The sequence below is a fragment of the Lathyrus oleraceus genome, chromosome 3 (genome assembly GCF_024323335.1).
Source record: "Lathyrus oleraceus cultivar Zhongwan6 chromosome 3, CAAS_Psat_ZW6_1.0, whole genome shotgun sequence".
In the NCBI taxonomy this organism is placed as follows: Eukaryota; Viridiplantae; Streptophyta; class Magnoliopsida; order Fabales; family Fabaceae; genus Lathyrus; species Lathyrus oleraceus.
Window position 1 is genome coordinate 186,145,446 of NC_066581.1, and position 20,558 is coordinate 186,166,003.

A 20,558-nucleotide genomic window follows, 5' to 3' on the forward strand; every position below is an offset into this window, starting at 1 on the left:
TGGGCGCGTGGCAGCCCATGAGTGGAAGGTTTTTCTTGGATCCTCTTTTCTCCTCTTTTATTTTAATTCATTTCCTCTCTATTTTTCATAGGTTGAAAGATGATCACATGGATTGAAAATATGAGCCTTTGATCATTTGAATTCGACGGTCAGGATGAGAACAAACAAATACACATTGTTAAACAATTAAGAATGTCTAGAATGCCCATTCTAGATGTTTTAAAAGATTCAAATCAATTTAAATCAAATAAAAATCATATATTTTTAAATAAACATGATAAAAATAAAATGAAGATGTAAATAATTTTATTTAATTATTTCAAATATTTTGACAAAGAAATAAAAATAAAAGAACTCGAAATGAATAAAAATTGCACGCATAAATGCTTGAAAAATTAAAATGAATGCACTAAAATGTTCAACGTGAAATATACTTCTGGAAAACAGACACATTTAGATCAAATTTTTGAAGTAAAATGTCCGGTTGAAAAAGTTTAGACTGATTAAAATACAATCGTAAAAGGAGTCGAAAAAATAAAACGAGCACACCTAGTTAAACTACACAAACCATAAATTAATAAAATTGATGTCTGCAAGCTCGATCTTTAATTTTTTCGCCCACTGATTTCACGTACATTTAAAAATTGATTCAACCGGTCTGTCTGTATAACCAAAACATTATTCTATACGACATTTTAGGTATTATACATGATGAATTATATGTTATGCTATGTAGATGATGCAAAGTAAAGTAAAGTTGGATGCATGAAGGTTTTAAAATGCCCAGACAAAATTGGAGTATGACAACTCCCAAAAATAATTTGACTGATTTGAAAATTCGTTTAGTTTAAAAAATATACCAGAGTTTAAAATATATATTGTGTAGCAAAAGTAATGTGCGTATAAATTTGATTATGCTCATCATACGGTATACACATAAACACCTTAATCACATACAAAGATGAAAAGTTGGATCAAATAGATAACCAAATTAATCAAAATGGTGTATTAAATTAATGATAAATTTACACGAGATGTGTAAATATATAACATCAATACATTTTGAATTATAAGGCCACAATTTCAAGTCTTAATAAACAACAAGAGAATTCGTAGTGTAATCTAACAAAACCCACACTTAAATGATAAAACACTACCAAGGCAATAAACATAACCACATATGATTATATGAAAGCGATCAAAACAACATAAGCATGTTATTCTACAATATATATATATATATATATATATATATATATATATATATATATATATATATATATATATATATATATATATATATATATATATATATATATATATATAGCGAGAGAGAGAGAGAGAGAGAGAGAGAAGAGCATGTCGAATGTATAACAATTTAAATATCATCCTCGTTAAGCCTACTCCACTCTCCAATGGTATCCCTTTGAAATTTCTGGTCTTCTACTATAGTTTAGGACAAATTACAAGATGTTCAATACAATCATTTTCTGAAAAATGATGAAATTATAAAATCTCCTATATGAATCCCCATTTTTAATTATACACAATATCCAAAATTGAATCCCCACGAAATCTTTATTGAAATCGTCTTGAATCTTCCAGCATGAAGAATGTTGCTCTAAAGTCTTTATTTTATATCGATGTTTCCTCAATCTTATTGGTATCTCGAGCCTTGGCATGTCTGAAGATTAATAAGAACTCCCACTTTTTCTGTAGGTTTCCACACAACACCATCAAAGTAGTTGTTAAGAGAAGAACCTCCTTTTGCGTTGGACTTGAAAAACCAACCACAACCATACACATTTTGTAAACCTCTAAAATCTAAAAAAATCTTCAAGAAAATGTTAATAACAATAAAAAATATTCTAAAAAATCACATATGGAAATATGAGATTTAGATCCATACGAAAATGGAAAAAGATTGAGGTAGAAAATGAAATAATTCATTTATAAAACACTCAAAATAGATTCAAAATTCTTTTAAAAATGGGAGAGCAAACATGTTGTGAAATTTCAAATAAATAGTGGAAGTGTATGTTTTCCAACATTGTGAAAGATTTTGAGTGAAAATGTTTTATATGGGCTAGAGATCTAGTACAAAAATGAGTGAAAAGTTATGTATGATTCGAGTCATAAGAAATGAGTATGATTTGAGTCAAAGGATCAAGATATTTGAAGCAATACCCAAGAACATATGAGAATCCATTTGTGTGTTTCAAGTCACATATTTTGTGATTGGAACTACATGATTCAATTCATGAAAAGTTGTGATTCAAATTAGAGTTACAGAAGCAAAACCATAGAAATGTAATCCTGTATGATTTGAATTAGGCAGTTTATGATTGGAATCAAGCAATTGTGATTTGAATCATGAATGCTATGATTCAAATCATGGCAACATGAAAGAAACTTGACACCTTTTAATCCTGATTCGAGTGAAGCAATAGTGTTTTTTGAATCACACTTCCATAATCTTAATTTTTATAAAATGTGAAATGTTTTTGAAATTCTAACAATGTCCCGACTTAAACTATTCTCAAATAGTTCTTGTTTAAAAAAAGCAACAAATTGACTTGAAGCATATTGCTTAAACTATAGAACAACACTTTTATTTATGCATGTGTAAAAACATATTTAAAATTCAACCTTAATATGCACAATCAGTGAGGAGACTCAATAATGATATAAACAAAACCAAAAGGTAAAAAATAATCAATAAAAATATAAACCCATGAGGTGATAAGTGAAAAATTTATATAAAATACTTAGGCCCTTATTAACTTATTGTACAAGAAATCAATATAACCCATCCCCCCTAATTTGTCTATTAAAAGTGATAAAAACACATGTTTAGACTTTCCTAGCATGAATCAACTTAAAAATATTAAAAAGAACCGGAAAACCACAATTTAACATGCAAAAATCAAACCATAGCAACTCCCTGCAAAACAAGGCTCACTAGGTCATAATCATAGGCGCACCTAGCCAGCTTAGGAATATAAATGTCACTTCAAGGATAAATTACTTCATGGTGAAGAAAGGGTTTGTGTACTGAGTATAGGGGTGGTGCACCTACCAAATCAATGCGGCTAGGGCCATTTGTTAGGAAACTAGCATTGCTTAATCCAAAAGAAAGTAGACTCACTAGATGCATATGGGCGGTGCTCCTAGTGATGGCCCTGAATCTGCACCTATTAATATGGGCTTTTAGTTCACTGTAAATGGAGTTTTGCTGGAGTGAGGTAGTACAAAATTGGAGTAGGTTCACCTTAGTCTACAATATGAGAATAAGAGAGGGAGATTGAAGGGGAAATTACTACTCATGTGACAAGGCAGATAAACTTCCAAGCTCATCTTCTCGAGATTACTAATACATATACAATGAGTAAGAATAGCTAAAAATCTCTTTGTTGGTGGTTATATGTAGTCATTATATTCATGTACTAAATATGTCATGGTGTTTTAAGTAAGTATGCTCAAGCTTTAATATTTACAACTCTTTAATCTTAATGTCTATTTTAGATGTTATATGATGTTTTATGTATTGAAAGTTCTCCTGGGTCTTCCAGTTTAATTCTTCTTCGTCCATAAGTTCCTTACTCCTAAGTTCATTAACGACTTCTTCATGATCCATACTCTTGAATCGATATCTATCACATGGAACTCTTGATGATTCAATGTCGAATTGTCTTTTCTGTCCAATAACGAACTTCTTTGGGACCATCTACAATTTAATAAAATGAACACCATATGTTTTCTCAATTATTCAGTTCAATTATAAATATGAGAATGGGAATGCCCAATTCTTTTGAACACATTATTCTATCTTCGTGCTTTCACTAGGTGAGGCTTATAGCTCGCTTAGCGTAACGTTATTTTTTAAACCTGATTTTTTGTTGAATGTTGAGCATAATAGTGGTCCAAGAACACATGCATGTAATGTTTTTGATGTTAGCAAAATATTTATCAACATGCATTTGGGATTTCATCATTAATGGCATAAATGGCATGATCATTTAGTATTACCTACGTTAAAGGATATAACTAAGTAAAGAATGAATAGTTCCCATGCTTTGATTGTGCCTTTGAATTTAATTGAAGAGAATATGAACTTCATATTTTAATTTCTTAAGCAAGTCGAGTTCACGCTATTTTTTTCCAATAATGAAGAAGAAAAAATGACTTCCACTCAAACCAAGACTTTTGACCATGCAAATAATGCAGTTCTGCAGTATTATTTTGGGGATTATGTTGTGTTCAACAACAACACCTACTATGATACTGATGCGTTTGTTTTTCGCAAGTATACGAACGCGTCAGAGTAATATAAAAGATTGTCGAATCCACAGAGACCAAGTGTCAATCTATCGTTAACTATTGTTATGGTGTTTATCAAAGGCAATCAAAATAGGTGTTTTTGTAGTGTGCAATTGAAAAGCAAAGTTTGAAATAAAGATTAATTAATAAAGACAGGGTCGAATGTAATTCACGTAATTAATTGATAATCCAAGTACTTGCTAATAGAACTACTTATGGGCAGTGTTTCCTACTTTGAAAAGAACTAATTTAACAGGAACTATCGCTTTCGCGTATTCAGAACCGAGTTGTACTCCCTAATCAAACCCTCTTATTGTCACTTATAAAAAGGCGCACATTGCGTTAGAGTAGTAAACCTATTTTTAAGAAATGTAGTATCTTGACTAAGTTGAAAAGTATTATAACCTGGATTTCTTAACCAAAAGAGGTTCTTACGAACCAGACTCTAAACTTATAAACGCGTCCGAAAATAGTTTTAAAATCTCTTTTCTTCTTAATGTTAAAATCTCCTAATGAACTAAACAAAGCGCTTTCGCTGTTTTTGAAATAGTTAAAAACAATTAAGTTTAAAAAGACGTTGGACGGCTTTCGATCTTACCCAACGGAATTGAAGTGCGGGAAAACTTAATTTGAAAATTAAAACAGTCCTTAAGTGTTTCTACGAACAATTGTACGGATTACTGGTTCAATTACGATCCTTACATTCTAACCTTATAAATTTAGCTAGACATGGTAAAGTAAAAGTGCATAAAAGTAAATAAAAGTAGTGCGAGTGCGGAAAATAAATAATTTAAAGCGAGTGCGAGGAAATAAATAAAAGTAAGGCGAGTGTGGGAAATAAATAAAGTAAAGCGAGTGCGGGAAATAAATAAAGTAAAGCGAGTGCGGAAAGTAAATAAGATAAAGACAAGTAATAAAAACCTGCTCCAATCGGAGGGTTGAATAGATTGCAATGCGGAAATGAAAATGGCGGCAGGATTAACTTCCTTCCAAAGTGCTCCAAACTCGATTATAGACTCTATCACAGACTCGATTACACGATTGTGGTAACACTCCAATGCGAAGCGATTACCACTTTATAAAACTGAATATATGCCTAAGTGAAACAAAGTTGCTTCTGAGTTTGCCTCTGCTCTAAGTTTGGATGATTGTAAAAGTGAATTCGAGTTTCTATTTATAAGCAAGTAAAAAGATGGAAATGACTTGGATGCCCTTCAACTTGAAAATGGAGGGAAACTGTTTTCCTCTTGTGGCACCCGCCACAAGGCCAAAGTGAGGCGCCTTAGTGGATGAAGTGGAGAACGTGGGAGTTGAGGGAAGTTGAGCTTGGACACGTCATGGCATGGTCTGTGGCGCCCACCATTGGGTAGGCCACAAGAACAAAATGCTGAATTTTAGGGTTTTTGGCTCTTTTTCGCTCCTTTTCTCGATCGGGGCTCCGATTAAAGTAAAAACCTGAAAACAAAGGAAAACATAGCAATAACACAACAAAATAACAATAAAACAACAAGAATGCATGTGAAATCGGAGTCGAAAATACGGTAAATTTTAGTGTTATCAAACTCTCCCACACTTAAACCTTTGCTTGTCCTCAAGCAAAACATTGAAAAGCTCATAAAAGAAAATTTGTGTAAATGAGTGTTTCATGTAAAAATTCTAAGTTCAAGTCGGGATGCAGTGATAGGTACTAACTGAGTGAACTAAGTGTATCATGATGACACTAATCTGCAGATACGGACATAAACTTCATTCCTATATTAACCAACCCATATTATCCCACAATACCTAGGCCTGTCTCTTCATCTCTTTTTGTGTCCTTTTCATTCGGGCACAATATAGGAATCATTCCCGAAACCCCATATACCATGGCCTTAATCATCATTTGTGTCCTTTTCTATTCTCTAGCATTAACCATATTTGGATTCTCCCGGCCAAAAATAGTGCATGCCAACAGATATCTAAAAACTCTGATGGCCGGGTTATGGATAGTTGAGGCAAGAACTCCTTCAAAAGAGTTTATGGAAGTGTTTGATAAACGCTCCCAGAAGGAAAATACCTCAACAGACCATTCGGAATCCAAATGGGCCTCACAAATAGCACCTTCACCATGAGGGATCCCTAACAAGCTGGCTAGTTCGTCGGTACTGAATTGGTATTCAACATCAAACATTCTAAATTTGACAGTACCAACTGTGCTAGCAGTGTTAGGGTTGACAATATAAATTAAGGAACTCAAAAATTCAATTGTCAACCGCTCATAGGTAGGTTCTTTATTGGAAAAGAAATTATGCAGACCTAAATTATCTAATAAATGAAATATGCTATGATAGATACCTAAAGTGTAGAGACAATCTTCGTCAACATACCTTGTCGGGAGGATTTCCCGATTTTGCAACCGTTCCATAATTTTTCTTTGTCTACCCCCCAGTTTCCCTCCTCGAAGAATGAATCCGTTAAACTCCATTTGAATGCTCTTGAGAAGTGATGAAGAAGATGAAGTGGTTTGTGAAAAAGGTTGGATTTTTATAAAATCCGACGGATGAAATCGAAAATGGAAAGTGGAATAATGATTTGTGTGGTGTGGTGGTTAGAAAAGTATGAGCTTTTTGTGGGTTAAAGGATGTTTTTCCAAGGTGAAAAAATGGGTTTGGGAGGTTGTAAGTTGCAAAGATGGTGAAGAAAGGGGTTCTGCCCCGACCATTTTACAGACGCTGTGGCGGGCGCCACAGGTCCTATGGCGGGCGCCACAAGGCAAAATCTGGCTGGGCCAGATTTTGGTCCTTTGGTTTGGGCTTCTCTTGTCTTTTGGCTTTGAGGGGTCTGGATAACATTTGTCTTGTGATTCTCCTAGTTTCTTTGACTTGCATAATTTTTATAAAGGTAAAAACAAAAATAAAAATGAAACTGAAACAAAAACAAAAACAGAAATTAAATATAAATAAATAAATAACTGGAAAATTAAAATGCAAATAAAATAAATATAAAACATATATAGATAAAAAATAGAAATACTAATGTATAGATGTAGTTTATATAATATTCCAAATGCGATAATATAAGATGAGTTATGTAAATACGAGAAATATAAAAAATGAGATAAAATAAGATTAAATGGTGAGATCATGTAGTGGGGATGTCATCTTCCTGAGAGGAACCACGGAGCATAGCTACTTCTTGCTTGAGCTTTGCGATCTCCTAATATAGACAGTCGGCTTCAGTAGCATGGGTGAGATCAGACACTCCCATTTGTAAAGTAAGGTCAGCCACCTCCTGTCTAAGCGCTGCAATCTCTCTACGACACTCAACAATCTGAGTGCGGATGTCTGGTGTCTGCAATGAAAGATTATTAGAGAAAATAGTGATTCTGGGAGATGGTGGTGTAGGTGTGTATTCAGCAATGGGTGGCGATCTCGGCTCCTCAATGGTCTCTCCCTGGCCCTCTAGAGCATAACTCTAATTCGCTGGATCATGCCCACTGGTCATCATAGGGTCTGGCAATGTGAAGTAATGGATGGCCTCATTGTCGACTAGCAATTGGAACTGACATGGGTGGAAAGAGGCTCTCCTCATCAATCCTCTGGTCAAACAGAAATCGATGTCCATGGTCGTGTACCCACAGTAGGTCTGAAGATGCAACAGCTTGCGAGACAGACCTAAAGCGACAACAATCTGCGTGATGATTCCACCAACATGGATGACTCCTTCGGTAGATCTAGAGATACCGTTGAGACTGTATAACAAGAAATTCCCACATGCTACTGGGCGAGACTGGGATGCACAAAACAGTAGGAAGATCTCCTCTTCACTCAGTAGTGTCTCTGCATTCGGCCTTCCCAAGAAGGAATATGCTAATATCATCTGAAAGTATCTGAAGGCGGGGTTATGTATGACATGAGACAACTGCATAGATGGATCCTGGCTTCCGCCACCCGAAATATCACTCCAAAACTTCTCAACCTCCTTACCCAGGAAATATCACATAGGTGTCTCCGGGATAACATCAGGAGTAGTCTGGAAATCCAATAAGTCGCTGAACTCTTTCTGGCTGAAAGAGTACTCAACTCCGAAAAGCCTGAAAGCAGCATACCCATCTGGTCCAGAATATGGGTCATAGTCGAATGAACTCAGGAACTCCAAAGTCAGGTTCCTATATGTGTTACTAAAGTCATCAGCAAACTCGTCCTAGTGAAGCTGGTGGCTAAGGAATCAGATACTAGGCTCGATACCCAGTGCCTCCATACAGTGCTGGTCAGGATAACGTGTGGGTGCCATAGGGCGCTGATACAAAGCGATGTAACGCTCCCTCTGAGCATTATCTCTATAGGCCACATGCATGTCATCAAAATCCTGCATCCTGGTAAAAGTTAAGAAAGTGATTCTGAAAATACAAACCATTCAAATATTAGTCTTAATGCAAAATATGATAAAATAAAAATAAAATTAAATAAATGCGAAAGAGTAAAATGAAAGAAAAACCATGGGTTGCCTCCCACACAGCGCTTGTTTAACGTCAATAGCTTGACGATTAGAACTTATACACCTGTAGTAGTAGGAATCGGTGGATCAATCAGGGTGTGGCTTGAGTAGTATGCTGGAATGTCTCCTCCTTCGTAGAGCTTCAGTCTTTGTCCATTTACAATGAATGGACTACAGGTATCGTTCTTGATTTCTACGGCTCCGGATCTCAAAATCTTGGATACTTCGAAAGGACCAGTCCATCTTGAACGTAGCTTTCTAGGGAAGAGTCGTAACCTAGAGTTAAAAAGGAGAACATGATCACCTATATTGAAGTTTTTCTTTCTTATTCTTTTGTCGTGATAGGCTTTTGTCCTCTCTTTATATATTTTTGCATTCTCGTAGGCAGATTGCCTAAGTTCTTCTAGTTTATGAATGTCTAGGGTACGCTTTTCTCCAACGGCTAGGTAGTCTAAATTCAAAGTTTTAATGGCCCAATAGGCCTTATGCTCTAATTCGAATGGTAAGTGACATGATTTTCCATAAACTAGTTGATAAGGGGTAGTTCCTATAGGGGTTTTGAAAGCGGTTCTATAGGCCCATAATGCTTCTTGAAGCTTCTAAGACCAGTCTCTCCTAGAAATAGAAACAGTTTTCTCTAGGATTTGTTTTATCTCCCTGTTAGATACTTCTACTTGGCCACTAGTTTGTGGGTGGTATGGTGTTGCTACTCTATGCCTAACTCCATATTTTCTTAAAAGTTTGTCAAATATTCTCGATATAAAGTGTGATCCTCCATCGCTTATGACTAAACGTGGTGTTTCAAATCTAGGGAAAATATAGTTTTTAAATAGTTTGATTACTACCCTAGTGTCGTTTGTGGGTGCGGCTATAACTTCAATCCACTTAGACACATAGTCTACAACTACTAAGATGTACCTATTTCCTAAGGATGGTGGGAAAGGTCCCATTGAATCTATACCCCATACGTCAAAGAGTTCTACTTCCTGGATGTTTCTTAAGGGCATTTCATCACGTCTTGAAATGTTTCCAGTGCGTTGGCATCTGTCACATTTGACAATGCAAGCATAGACATCGCGCCACATGGTAGGCCAGAATAGGCCAGCTTGAAGAATCTTGGCGTATGTCTTAGAGGTGCTCGCATGTCCACCATAAGGTGCAGAATGACAATGCTCGATAATACTATTTACCTCTTCTTCTGGAACGCAACGGCGAAAAATGCCATCTTTACCCCTTTTGAAAAGGAGCGGTTCGTCCCAATAGAAGTTTCTCACATCATGGAAGAATTTCTTCTTGCGGTGGTAGTCAAGATCAGGGGGTACTATATCAGCAGCTAGGTAATTAACGAAATCTGCATACCAGGGTACGTTACTTATTGCTAAGGAATTTTGGGAATGCTTATAAGGATCTAGGTTATTATCTTCAATGGTTTCTACTCTAGCGATCAGTCTATCATAGGCGAACTCATCATTTATGGGTATTAGTTCAGGTTTTAGATGTTCTAGCCTAGAAAGGTGATCGGCTACTACATTTTCAGTGCCTTTTTTATCTCTTATGTCTAAATCAAACTCTTGTAGTAATAGAATCCATCAGAGCAACCTGGGCTTGGCATCTTTTTTACTTAATAGGTAACGAATGGCAGCATGATCGGTGTAAACAATAATTTTTGCTCCTACTAGATAAGATCTAAATTTGTCTATAGCGAAAACTACAACGAGTAATTCTTTTTCGGTTGTTACGTAGTTAAGTTGGGCAGCATCTAGGGTTCTACTGGCATAATAAATGGCATGTAATTTTTTATCTTTCCTTTGTCCTAGAACGGCTCTAACTGCATAATCACTAGCATCGCACATTATCTCAAACGGTTTTGACCAATCAGGTGGTTTCATAATGGGTGCAGATACTAATGCTTGCTTTAAAAGATTAAATGCGTCATTACATTTTTCATCAAAAATGAATTCAGCATCTTTCATTAAAAGTCCAGTTAAAGGTTTGGTTATTTTGGAGAAATCCTTAATGAAACGCTGGTAAAATCCAGCGTGTCCAAGAAAGCTTCGGACTTCTCTGATGGTTTTTGGTGGTTTTAGGTTTTCTATAACTTCTATTTTAGCTTTATCTACCTCTATACCTTTTTCGGAAACTATATGTCCTAAAACTATTCCTTCGGTTACCATGAAATGACATTTTTCCCAATTTAGCACGAGGTTTACCTCCACGCATCTCTCCAAGATTTTCTCAAGGTTAGCAAGACAATTACGGAAGTCAAATCCGCAAACCGAGAAATCATCCATAAACACTTCCATGATACCATCTAGGTAATCTGCAAAGATTGACATCATGCAGCGTTGGAAAGTAGCTGGGGCATTATAGAGGCCGAACGACATTCGTCTGTAGGCAAAAGTTCCATAAGGGCATGTAAAGGTAGTTTTTTCTTGATCTTTGGGGTGGATAGGTATTTGGAAGAATCCAGAGTATCCATCTAGATAACAGAAGTAAGAGTGTCTGGCTAGACGCTCCAACATTTGGTCTATAAATGGTAAAGGGAAATGATCCTTCCTGGTTGCTTTATTTAATTTTCTATAATCTATACACATCCGCCATCCTCCTTCTAAACATTTTGCTACATGTTCGCCTTTATCGTTTTGTACGACTGTGATGCCTCCCTTTTTAGGTACTACATGCACAGGGCTCACCCACTTACTATCCGAGATCTGGTAGATTATACCTGCCTTAAGTAACTTAAGAACTTCCTTTTTAATAACATCACTCATTATAGGGTTTATTCTTCTCTGATGTTCCCTAGAGGGTTTTGAATCTTCTTCGAGCGAAATCCGATGCATGCATACGGATGGGCTTATACCTTTCAGGTCAGAGATATTATATCCTAAGGCTAAGGGATATCTTCGTAAAACGTCTAAAAGTTAGTTCATCTCCTCTTGGTTCAAGGCAACACTAACTATAACTGGACGGTTCATCTTTTCATCGAGAAACTCGTATCTCAGGTTCTTAGGCAGTTCCTTAAGTTCTAAGGTTGGTTTCTTAGGGCATGGCATAGGATCTGGGGTAAGGGATAAACATTCGTAAAGGTTATCATTGATGTAGGGTTTCTTAAAGTCATCATATTCCCTTATGAGAGTTGATGGTAACTTAATTGTTTTTATAATTTCTTTTTGTTCTAATTCTCTAACATGAAGGTGAGAAAAACAAGAAAGGGGGGGTTTGAATTGTTTGAAAAATAAGCGCTTTTGCAAAATGAAATCACACAATGATTTTATACTGGTTCGCTTATAACACAAAGCTACTCCAGTCCACCCGGCCAAGGTGATTTCGCCTTCAACAAGGACTTAATCCACTAATCTTGAAAGATTACAAACAACCCCTAAGAGAAAAGAAAATCTCTTAGTCCTCTCAAGTCTACAGACTACAACAAGTCACTTGAGGAAATCAAATAAAAATAGATACAAGATGTGTAATCTAGAGTGCTTCTAAGAAAGCAAATATTACAAACTTAAGAACAAATTTTTCACTTGATAAGCAACAGCTTAGTGAAAATCTTTGAAGAACAAAGATGTTTTTCTTGAGCGTGATATAATTTCAGTATAGTTTTGGCTAGTGATTTCTTCGTATATACTGAATGAGATTTCTTCTCTATTTATAGGAGTTGAAGTAGAGTTGAAGTAGCGTTGAATCTATTGGATATTGAGATGTAATTACGCCATTCCATTAATAGCTTCTGCAGTAGACTTTTTCACTTAGAAGTGACTACTTACCACAATTAGTAACTTCTCTCTTGGAAGTGGAGATTAACGTCTCTTTCTAATTGAGGAAATCCATTTGCAGAACTTTAACTTGGCTTAAACGTTACTTCATCATGATTAACAATTCTGATTAGAGTCTTTGTGTATCTGGAGAAACTAGCTTCTGATGTTATCTCTTGAAAGTTCAGATGGCGCTGATAACTTCAGAATTTACAGAAGGCATTTGTTCAGAGTCAGAGCTTCTAGACTTTACTTCATGTTCAGATGCTTCTGATACTTTGCAGTTTTGTCCAGAGTCAAAGCTTCTTGAAACGAGATTCCACTTTAGATGCTTCTGATACTTGAGATTTTGCATCTGATCTTGTTTTGCATCTGATGACATCATCAGATTTATTTCTTCTTTCTTTAGAACCCTGCACACTTAGAAACTTTTCGTTAGGGTGCCACTTTTGGTTTCATCCTTTGTTATCATCAAAATCATGGAATCTATTGTAGAACTATTTTTGTTCTTACAATCTCCCCCTTTTTGATGATGACAAAACAAATAAAATTATCAGATGAAACATGAAAAATATTAGATCAGATAGACAAAAGCTCCCCCTGAGTTAGCGCTAGGGAGTTCAGAAGTTCTTACCAGAGCTTTCCAAGCAATAAGATTTCTGAAAACTTTCTGCAATTTCTTAATTTAATGTTAGAATTATTTAATCAGAGCTATTATTTAATCAGAGCTAATTTTATCAGAACTATTTCTATAATTGTTGCAGAATGCTTAAGGTTTTAGACATAATTTTCATCAGAGCTATTTAATAATTTCTCCCCCTTTTTGGCATAATCAAAAAGGCATAAAAATAAAAAGAATAATAGAGAGAAAAACACTTCATTAAAAAGCACAAAGGCAAAACAGCAGTCAAAAACAACAGATTCAAAGAAATATCAGAGCTAAAAAGAAAAGACAGAAGCAAAAAAACACTAGGCAAACAAAAGAAATCCTAAGTGCCTAAGGGTTTGGAGGAGGAGGAAGTCTCTGTAGTAGCATGGCAAACATATTCTGGAGGTTTTCATTCAGAGCGTCTTGTTTGTCCATCCTTGCCCGGAGCTCACTCTGATCTTGCTTGATCTCTTTCTGATCTTGCTTGATCTCCTTCAGAGTGTTAAGAATCAGAGGGATCGCAGAGGAAGACTCCCCCTGAATCAGAGCCTGCTGAGTTTCAGCTTCAGCAGCAGCTTGGGCTTCTGCATCTGCTTTAGCCTTGGCTTCAGCTTCCTGAATTCTCAGAAGTTCTGCTTCTTTTGCCAGGCGTTCTTCTTCCAACCTCTTAGCTTCTTCTTCAGCTTCCTTAGCCAACCTTTCTTCTTCCAATCTCTTAGCCTCAGCTTCTCTAGTCAGTCTCTCTTCCTCTAACCTTCTGGCCTCAGCTTCTCTAGCCAGTCTTTCCTGGAGTCTTTCCTCAGAGTCTCTGATGTAGCCATTTCTGACTTGTTCAGAGATACTCTTCAGCCTATAAGACTCAGAGGTCATCCAACTAATAACTCTGTTCCAGTGTGTCCTAACAGATTTAGGATCATCACTGACTTCAGAATTTTTAGCCAGAGACTTGATCTTCTGGACTGAGGATTCTGCAACCTGTATAATGGCCTCCTCAAGGGTAGGTGTGATAATTTTAGGTTCAGGTTCAGGTTCAGGAGTATTAGTTGGAGAGTTTTGAGGGCTGAGATTTAGAGGTTGAGGTTCAGTTTCTGGTTCTGGCTGGGGTTCAGATTCTGCTTCTGGTTGAAGTTCAGAATCTTGGTCTGGTTGAAGACTGGGGGATGAAGCATAGAGTGGGTTTACATCTAATGGGTCAGAGTCTGGGCTAGGTACAGCGGGAATTAATGGTGGAGTGATATAAGGTTCAGATGGGCGAATTACAGATGGTTGAGTTTCAGAGGGTGTGGTGGTTGTTTGTGGTGGAAGTGAAGTTTGATTTTCAGAGGTGATGGTGGTTGTTTGTTGTGGAATAGAAGTTCGGAGGGGAGAGGTTACTTCAGTTTGTGTTTGAGTTTGTGGGGCGAAATTTTTAGCATAAATTTCAGCTATTGTTGGGGAGTTTGGGTCAGAGTGTTCTTGATCAGAAGACTCATGATCAGAGAACTCTTGGTCAGAAGAAGGGGAAAGGTAAGGTGGTGACTCATACTCAGAGGATGAGGAAGAACTGTGGTGATATAGTTGATTAGGGTCAGAGGTTGTTGTAAAAGTACGGGCAATTTTTAGAACAGGTGGAGGTTGAGAGGTTCTGATGGTAGATGGTGGTATTTCAGCGGTGGTATATATTGGTTGAGAGGAGAGAGGGTTAGAGGAAGCCATTACAGATTCAGAAGAGACAGGAGGAATGGACTTACCAGAGGAGACATTCAGAGGTGCTGAAACTTTGGTGCCAGAGGTTTCTCCAATTCTGGCTTTCTTTGCCTTCCTTGCTTCCTCAGCTATCTTCTTCTCAGAAAGGCCTCTTTTGTATCTGACCAGATCTTCTACAGAATCCAGACAGTCTTCTAGGCGAAAATCAGAGATATCAATGCCTTCATCCAGACGATCCTGAAGGTAGATAGCAATGGCATCTCTGGGTTCGTTCTTGAAGAACCTTTCAAGGCCATGAGGCATCTTCCTCTGATCCTTCAGAGCTTCCCAGGTTACATTCATAGTGGGCTTGACTCTGATGTCCTTGATGATTCCCATACTCCTCAGATTTCTGGCATTCAGAGGCTTTCCAACGTCAATTGCCAGATCATCCATACATCTGGTCTTCTCCAGAGCATCTACCAGCCCATGCTCAATGAAGATGTCAGAGAGCAATCTTCCCAGAGGAATGTAGGATCTGGGCTTCATATTGTTCCTTGTTTCTCTGACTGAATCCCTCAGATATCTGAAGAGAAGAACAGGGAGGTTGATTGGAATACCCTTCTGAATACAGTAGAGGATGCACTTCTGATCAGCATTTATATAATCTGAAGAGTTGGAGGCTGGACGATGATGAATTGTTCCCAGAATAATCTTCAGCCAAACTCGGAGGTTCTGATGAAGCTCCTTGTTCTTAGATGGGTTTCCTTCAACGTTTGCTTTGAAGATAGTAGGGTTAATGACTTCTGTGATGCGCTTGGACCTTGGAGGAATGTTGTAAATCCTTTTACCTCCAGCCTTTTCCATATTCAGCAAAGAAGCAATAGACGCTTCTGTGATAATGATCTTCACACCCAGAACAAAAGAAAGGATGAACTCATCATCAGCATTTGCACATCTCCAGAATTCTTTCACCAGAAGAGGATAGATTGGACCATACAATCTGTTGAAGTAGGTTTCCCAACCTTGCTTGCGAAGATCTTCAGTTAAATCAACGCCATTTCTTTTCAAATTTTCAAAATCCACGAGCGATTCACACAGTACATCCAAACCTTCAAAGGGAGTAGAAAGATGAATGTGTTGTTCACGTTCCAAAATGTGAGGTTCTTTGTAAACTGGGGTTGTGGTAACATCTACAACCATGGGTGTTTGAGTGTTTGAGGTTTGGGGGTTAGAAGCAGCTTCCATTTGTTGGGAGAAGTTAAAAACAGCTTGTTCTTGAGGATTCATGATGAAGATTGATGAAGAAGATGAAGAACTGAGAAGGTTGCAGAGAAAACTTCGAGAGAGGGTTTAGGGTTTAAGAGTGAGTGAGAGTGATAATTGTGTGAAATGTGAGAAAAGTGTTTATATACTAAGGGTAAAAACACATGCAAAACGACACACATACCAGCGTTAGCACAAAAACCAAAATAGCACGTTTGGGGGAAAAATGATTACAGCTCATTAATGAATGTCTAATCCCAACAGTAAGCACACTGCTCAAGGAGATTTCAAGCGTTCTGACCTTTGATTTCTTTTGACAGCTGTCTAGAAGTTCTAAGGTTAGACGCATGTTCCCCACGTGTTGATGTTTCTGATCTTCAGGAAAACCAAAGGATTTCTGAAGATTTCTAACTCAGATATCTTCTTAACTTGGTAGAAGTATCAGAGTCAGAGGCAGAAGTATATTTGTTTTTATCAGAGTCTCATTTTACATGTTCAGAGCCAAATTTTACTCAGGACAATTTTTAATGTTCAGATTTTCTAAGATGAAACGAAATCTATCTTCAGCTAGAGGTTTAGTAAAGATATCTGCCCATTGATGTTCTGTATCAATGAACTTCAGCGTTACTATCCCTTTCTGAACATAGTCTCTAATAAAATGATGTTTTATTTCTATGTGTTTGGCTCTGGAATGCAAAATGGGATTCTTACTCAAACAAATAGCAGCAGTATTATCACAAAGGATAGGAATGTTACTCTCAAAGATTTGTAGATCTTCTAGCTGATGTTTCATCCAGAGCATCTGAGTTGTGCATAGTGACGCTGAGATATATTCTGCTTCTGCAGTTGATAGAGCAATTGTTGACTGTCTTTTGCTAGCCCAGGAGATTAAGTTGTTTCCCAGAAGCTGGCAATTTCCAGATGTACTTTTTCGTTCTATTCTATCTCCTGCATAATCTGCATCACAATAACCAGAAAGCCTATACTCTGATGTTTTCTCATACATCAGGCCCAGGTTAGGGGTTCCTTTCAGATACTTAAGAATTCTCTTAACAGCTGTTAAATGAGATTCTCTAGGATCTGATTGGAATCTGGCACAAAGACAAACGCTAAAGAGAATATCAGGACGAGTAGCAGTCAGATAGAGAAGAGAGCCTATCATACCTCGATAGAGCTTCTGACAAACCTTGTTGCTTACCTCTTCCTTCTCCAGAATGCAAGTTGGATGCATGGGAGTCTTTGCAGAATTGCATTCAGACATATCAAACTTCTTCAGAACGTCTTTAATGTACTTGCTTTGATGAATGTACGTGACTTCTGGAGTTTGATTGATTTGAATTCCCAGAAAGAACTTTAGTTCTTGCATTAGACTCATTTCAAATTCTGCCTGCATTAACTTAGAAAATTCTTGGCAAACAGAGATATTAGCAGAACCAAAAATAATGTCATCAACATAAATTTGGCATATCATGAGATCATTTTTATGATTTTTACAGAAGAGTGTAGAATCAACTTTCCCTCTGATAAAATTTTGTTCCAGAAGAAAATTACTTAAGCGTTCATACCAAGCTCTGGGAGCTTGTTTAAGTCCATATAAGGATTTCTTAAGTTTGAAAACATGTTCTGGAAAATTTGAGTTTTCAAAACCAGGAGGTTGATTAACATACACTTCTTCTGAAATATAACCATTTAGAAATGCACTCTTGACATCCATTTGGTATAATTTTATAGAGTGATTAATAGCAAATGATACAAGAAGACGAATAGACTCTAACCTTGCGACTGGAGCAAAAGTTTCATTATAATCAATACCTTCTTGTTGACTATAACCTTGAGCTACCAGTCGTGCTTTGTTTCTGACAACTTCTCCTTTCTCGTTCAGTTTGTTTCTGAAAACCCATCTGGTTCCAATGACATGAGTGCCTCTGGGTTTAGGAACAAGATCCCAGACATCATTCTTGGAGAATTGATCTAACTCTTCTTGCATAGCTGCCACCCAATCATTATCTTGAAGAGCTTCATCACAGGACGTAGGCTCAATCAGAGACACTAGTCCCAGAGGAATATCTTCAGACGTTCTGAAGGTAGATCTGGTTCTAACAGGTTCATCTTTGTTTCCCAGAATCAAGTCTTCAGATACGTTGCTACGACTCTTGACTTTCCTTGGAATTTCTGGAGATTTAATTTCTTCAGAGTCTGGAGTGACAGTTGCTTCTGGAGTTTTCTCAGATTCTACCAGAGTGATCTCTAAATCTGCAAACTTTTCAACTAGCTTTGACTTTTCAGGGTCAAGCTTATCATCAAATCTAACATGGATTGATTCCTCCACAGTTTTGGTTTCTGTGTTGTATACTCTATAGCCTTTAGAGCGTTCTGAGTATCCTAACATAATACCTTTCTGTGCTTTGGAATCAAACTTGTTCAGATGTTCTTTAGTATTTAATATAAAGCAAATGCATCCAAAAGGATGAAAATATGAAATGTTGGGTTTTCTTCCCTTACACAGTTCATAGGGAGTCTTATCCAGAATAGGTCTAATAGAGATTCTATTCTGAATGTAACACGCTGTATTTACAGCTTCTGCCCAAAAGTGCTTTGCTACATTTGTTTCATTGATCATGGTTCTGGCCATTTCTTGGAGTGTCCTATTCTTCCTCTCTACAACTCCATTTTGTTGTGGAGTTCTAGGGCAGGAGAAATCATGGGATATTCCATTAGAATCAAATAGTTCTTCAAAATCTTTATTTTCAAATTCTCCACCATGATCACTTCTGACTCTAACAATTTTAGAGTCAAATTCTTTTTGCACTTTAGAACAGAAACTGGTGAATACAGAGTGAGACTCACTCTTGTGCCTTAGGAATTTTACCCATGTCCAGCGGCTGTAATCATCAACGATTACAAGTCCATACTTCTTTCCATTAACTGATGCTGTTTTCACAGGACCAAATAAGTCAATGTGAAGAAGCTCCAGAGGCTTGGAGGTAGAAACAACATTTTTCTTTTTAAAAGATGTTTTTGAAAACTTTCCTTTCTGACAAGCTTCACACAGAGCATCTGAAGAAAACTTCAGTTTAGGTAAACCTCTGACTAACTCAAGTTTAGTTAGCTGAGAAAGTTTTCTCATGCTAATGTGGCCTAAGCGTCTATGCCATACCCATTGCTCTTCGTGAACTGACATTAAACATTTAACATTTTGATCTTTTAAATCAGAAAGATTTATTTTATAAATGTTGTTTTTCCTCTTGCCTGTGAAAAGGACAGAGCCATCGTTCTGATTAATGGCTTTACACGTTTTTTGATTAAAGATTACATCATAACCGTTATCACTTAATTGACTTATGGATAACAAGTTATGCATTAATCCTTCTACATAAAGAACATCAGATATAGAGGGAAGAGTACCATTACCAATAGTTCCGGAGCCTCTGATCCTTCCTTTCTGATCTCCTCCGAAGCCTACAAAGCCAGCGTCTTTAAGTTCCAGGCTTTGGAACATAGACTTTCTTCCCGTCATATGTCGCGAGCATCCAGAGTCCAGGTACCATGACTGGTGTCTGAACTTTGCTGCATAGGATATCTGCAACATAGATAATCTTATCTTTCGGTACCCAGAATCTCTTGGGTCCTTTCAGATTAGTTTTCCCAGAGTTTCTTACAACTTTGGGTCTTCTAGCATTTTTAAATTTGTGTTCTTGTGTGTGTGTATAGTGGTATGAAAAAGGTGATTTAATTTGGTTACTGGTAGAAGTTTTATCAGAATCAGAATCATACCCAATTCCCCTTTTATTATTCTGACCTACTCCATAAATCATGGATGCCATAATACTCCTATTTATCCCATTCTTCAGAAATTGTTGAAAGGCTTCTTCATATTTATAAATAATTTCATTTGAAGTTTGTGGTGCTTGAGACAACACTTCTTCTAATTTTAAGCTTTTTGTTTTAGCTCCATCTCTTTCTAACGTTAAAGATTTGATTGTATCTTCATGTGCTAGAATTGTTGTCTCAAGTTCACTACATTCTTCAGATTTTGCTTTAAGAAGGCCTTTAATACTTTTAACTTTTTGTTTTAATTTCTGAAGAGAGGTAAGAGTTTCTGATAAACATGATTCTAAGTCAGATCTAGAAAGTTCAGAAAATACCTCTTCAGATTCTTCATCTGAGCTGCTGGATGTGGTAGCCATAAATGCTACGTTGGCTTGTTCATCAGAGTCAGATTCTGATGATCCTGATTCACTATCGTCCCAGGTGGCCATTAATCCCTTCTTTGTTCTGAAGGCATTTTTCTTGAAGCTTTCTTTCTTAGAGTCATCTTTCTTCAGCTTGGGGCATTCATTTCTGTAATGACCTGTTTCTTTACATTCAAAACAGGTAATATCTTTATTAGGTTTACCTTTTGAAGTTGACTCTGATCTATCCCT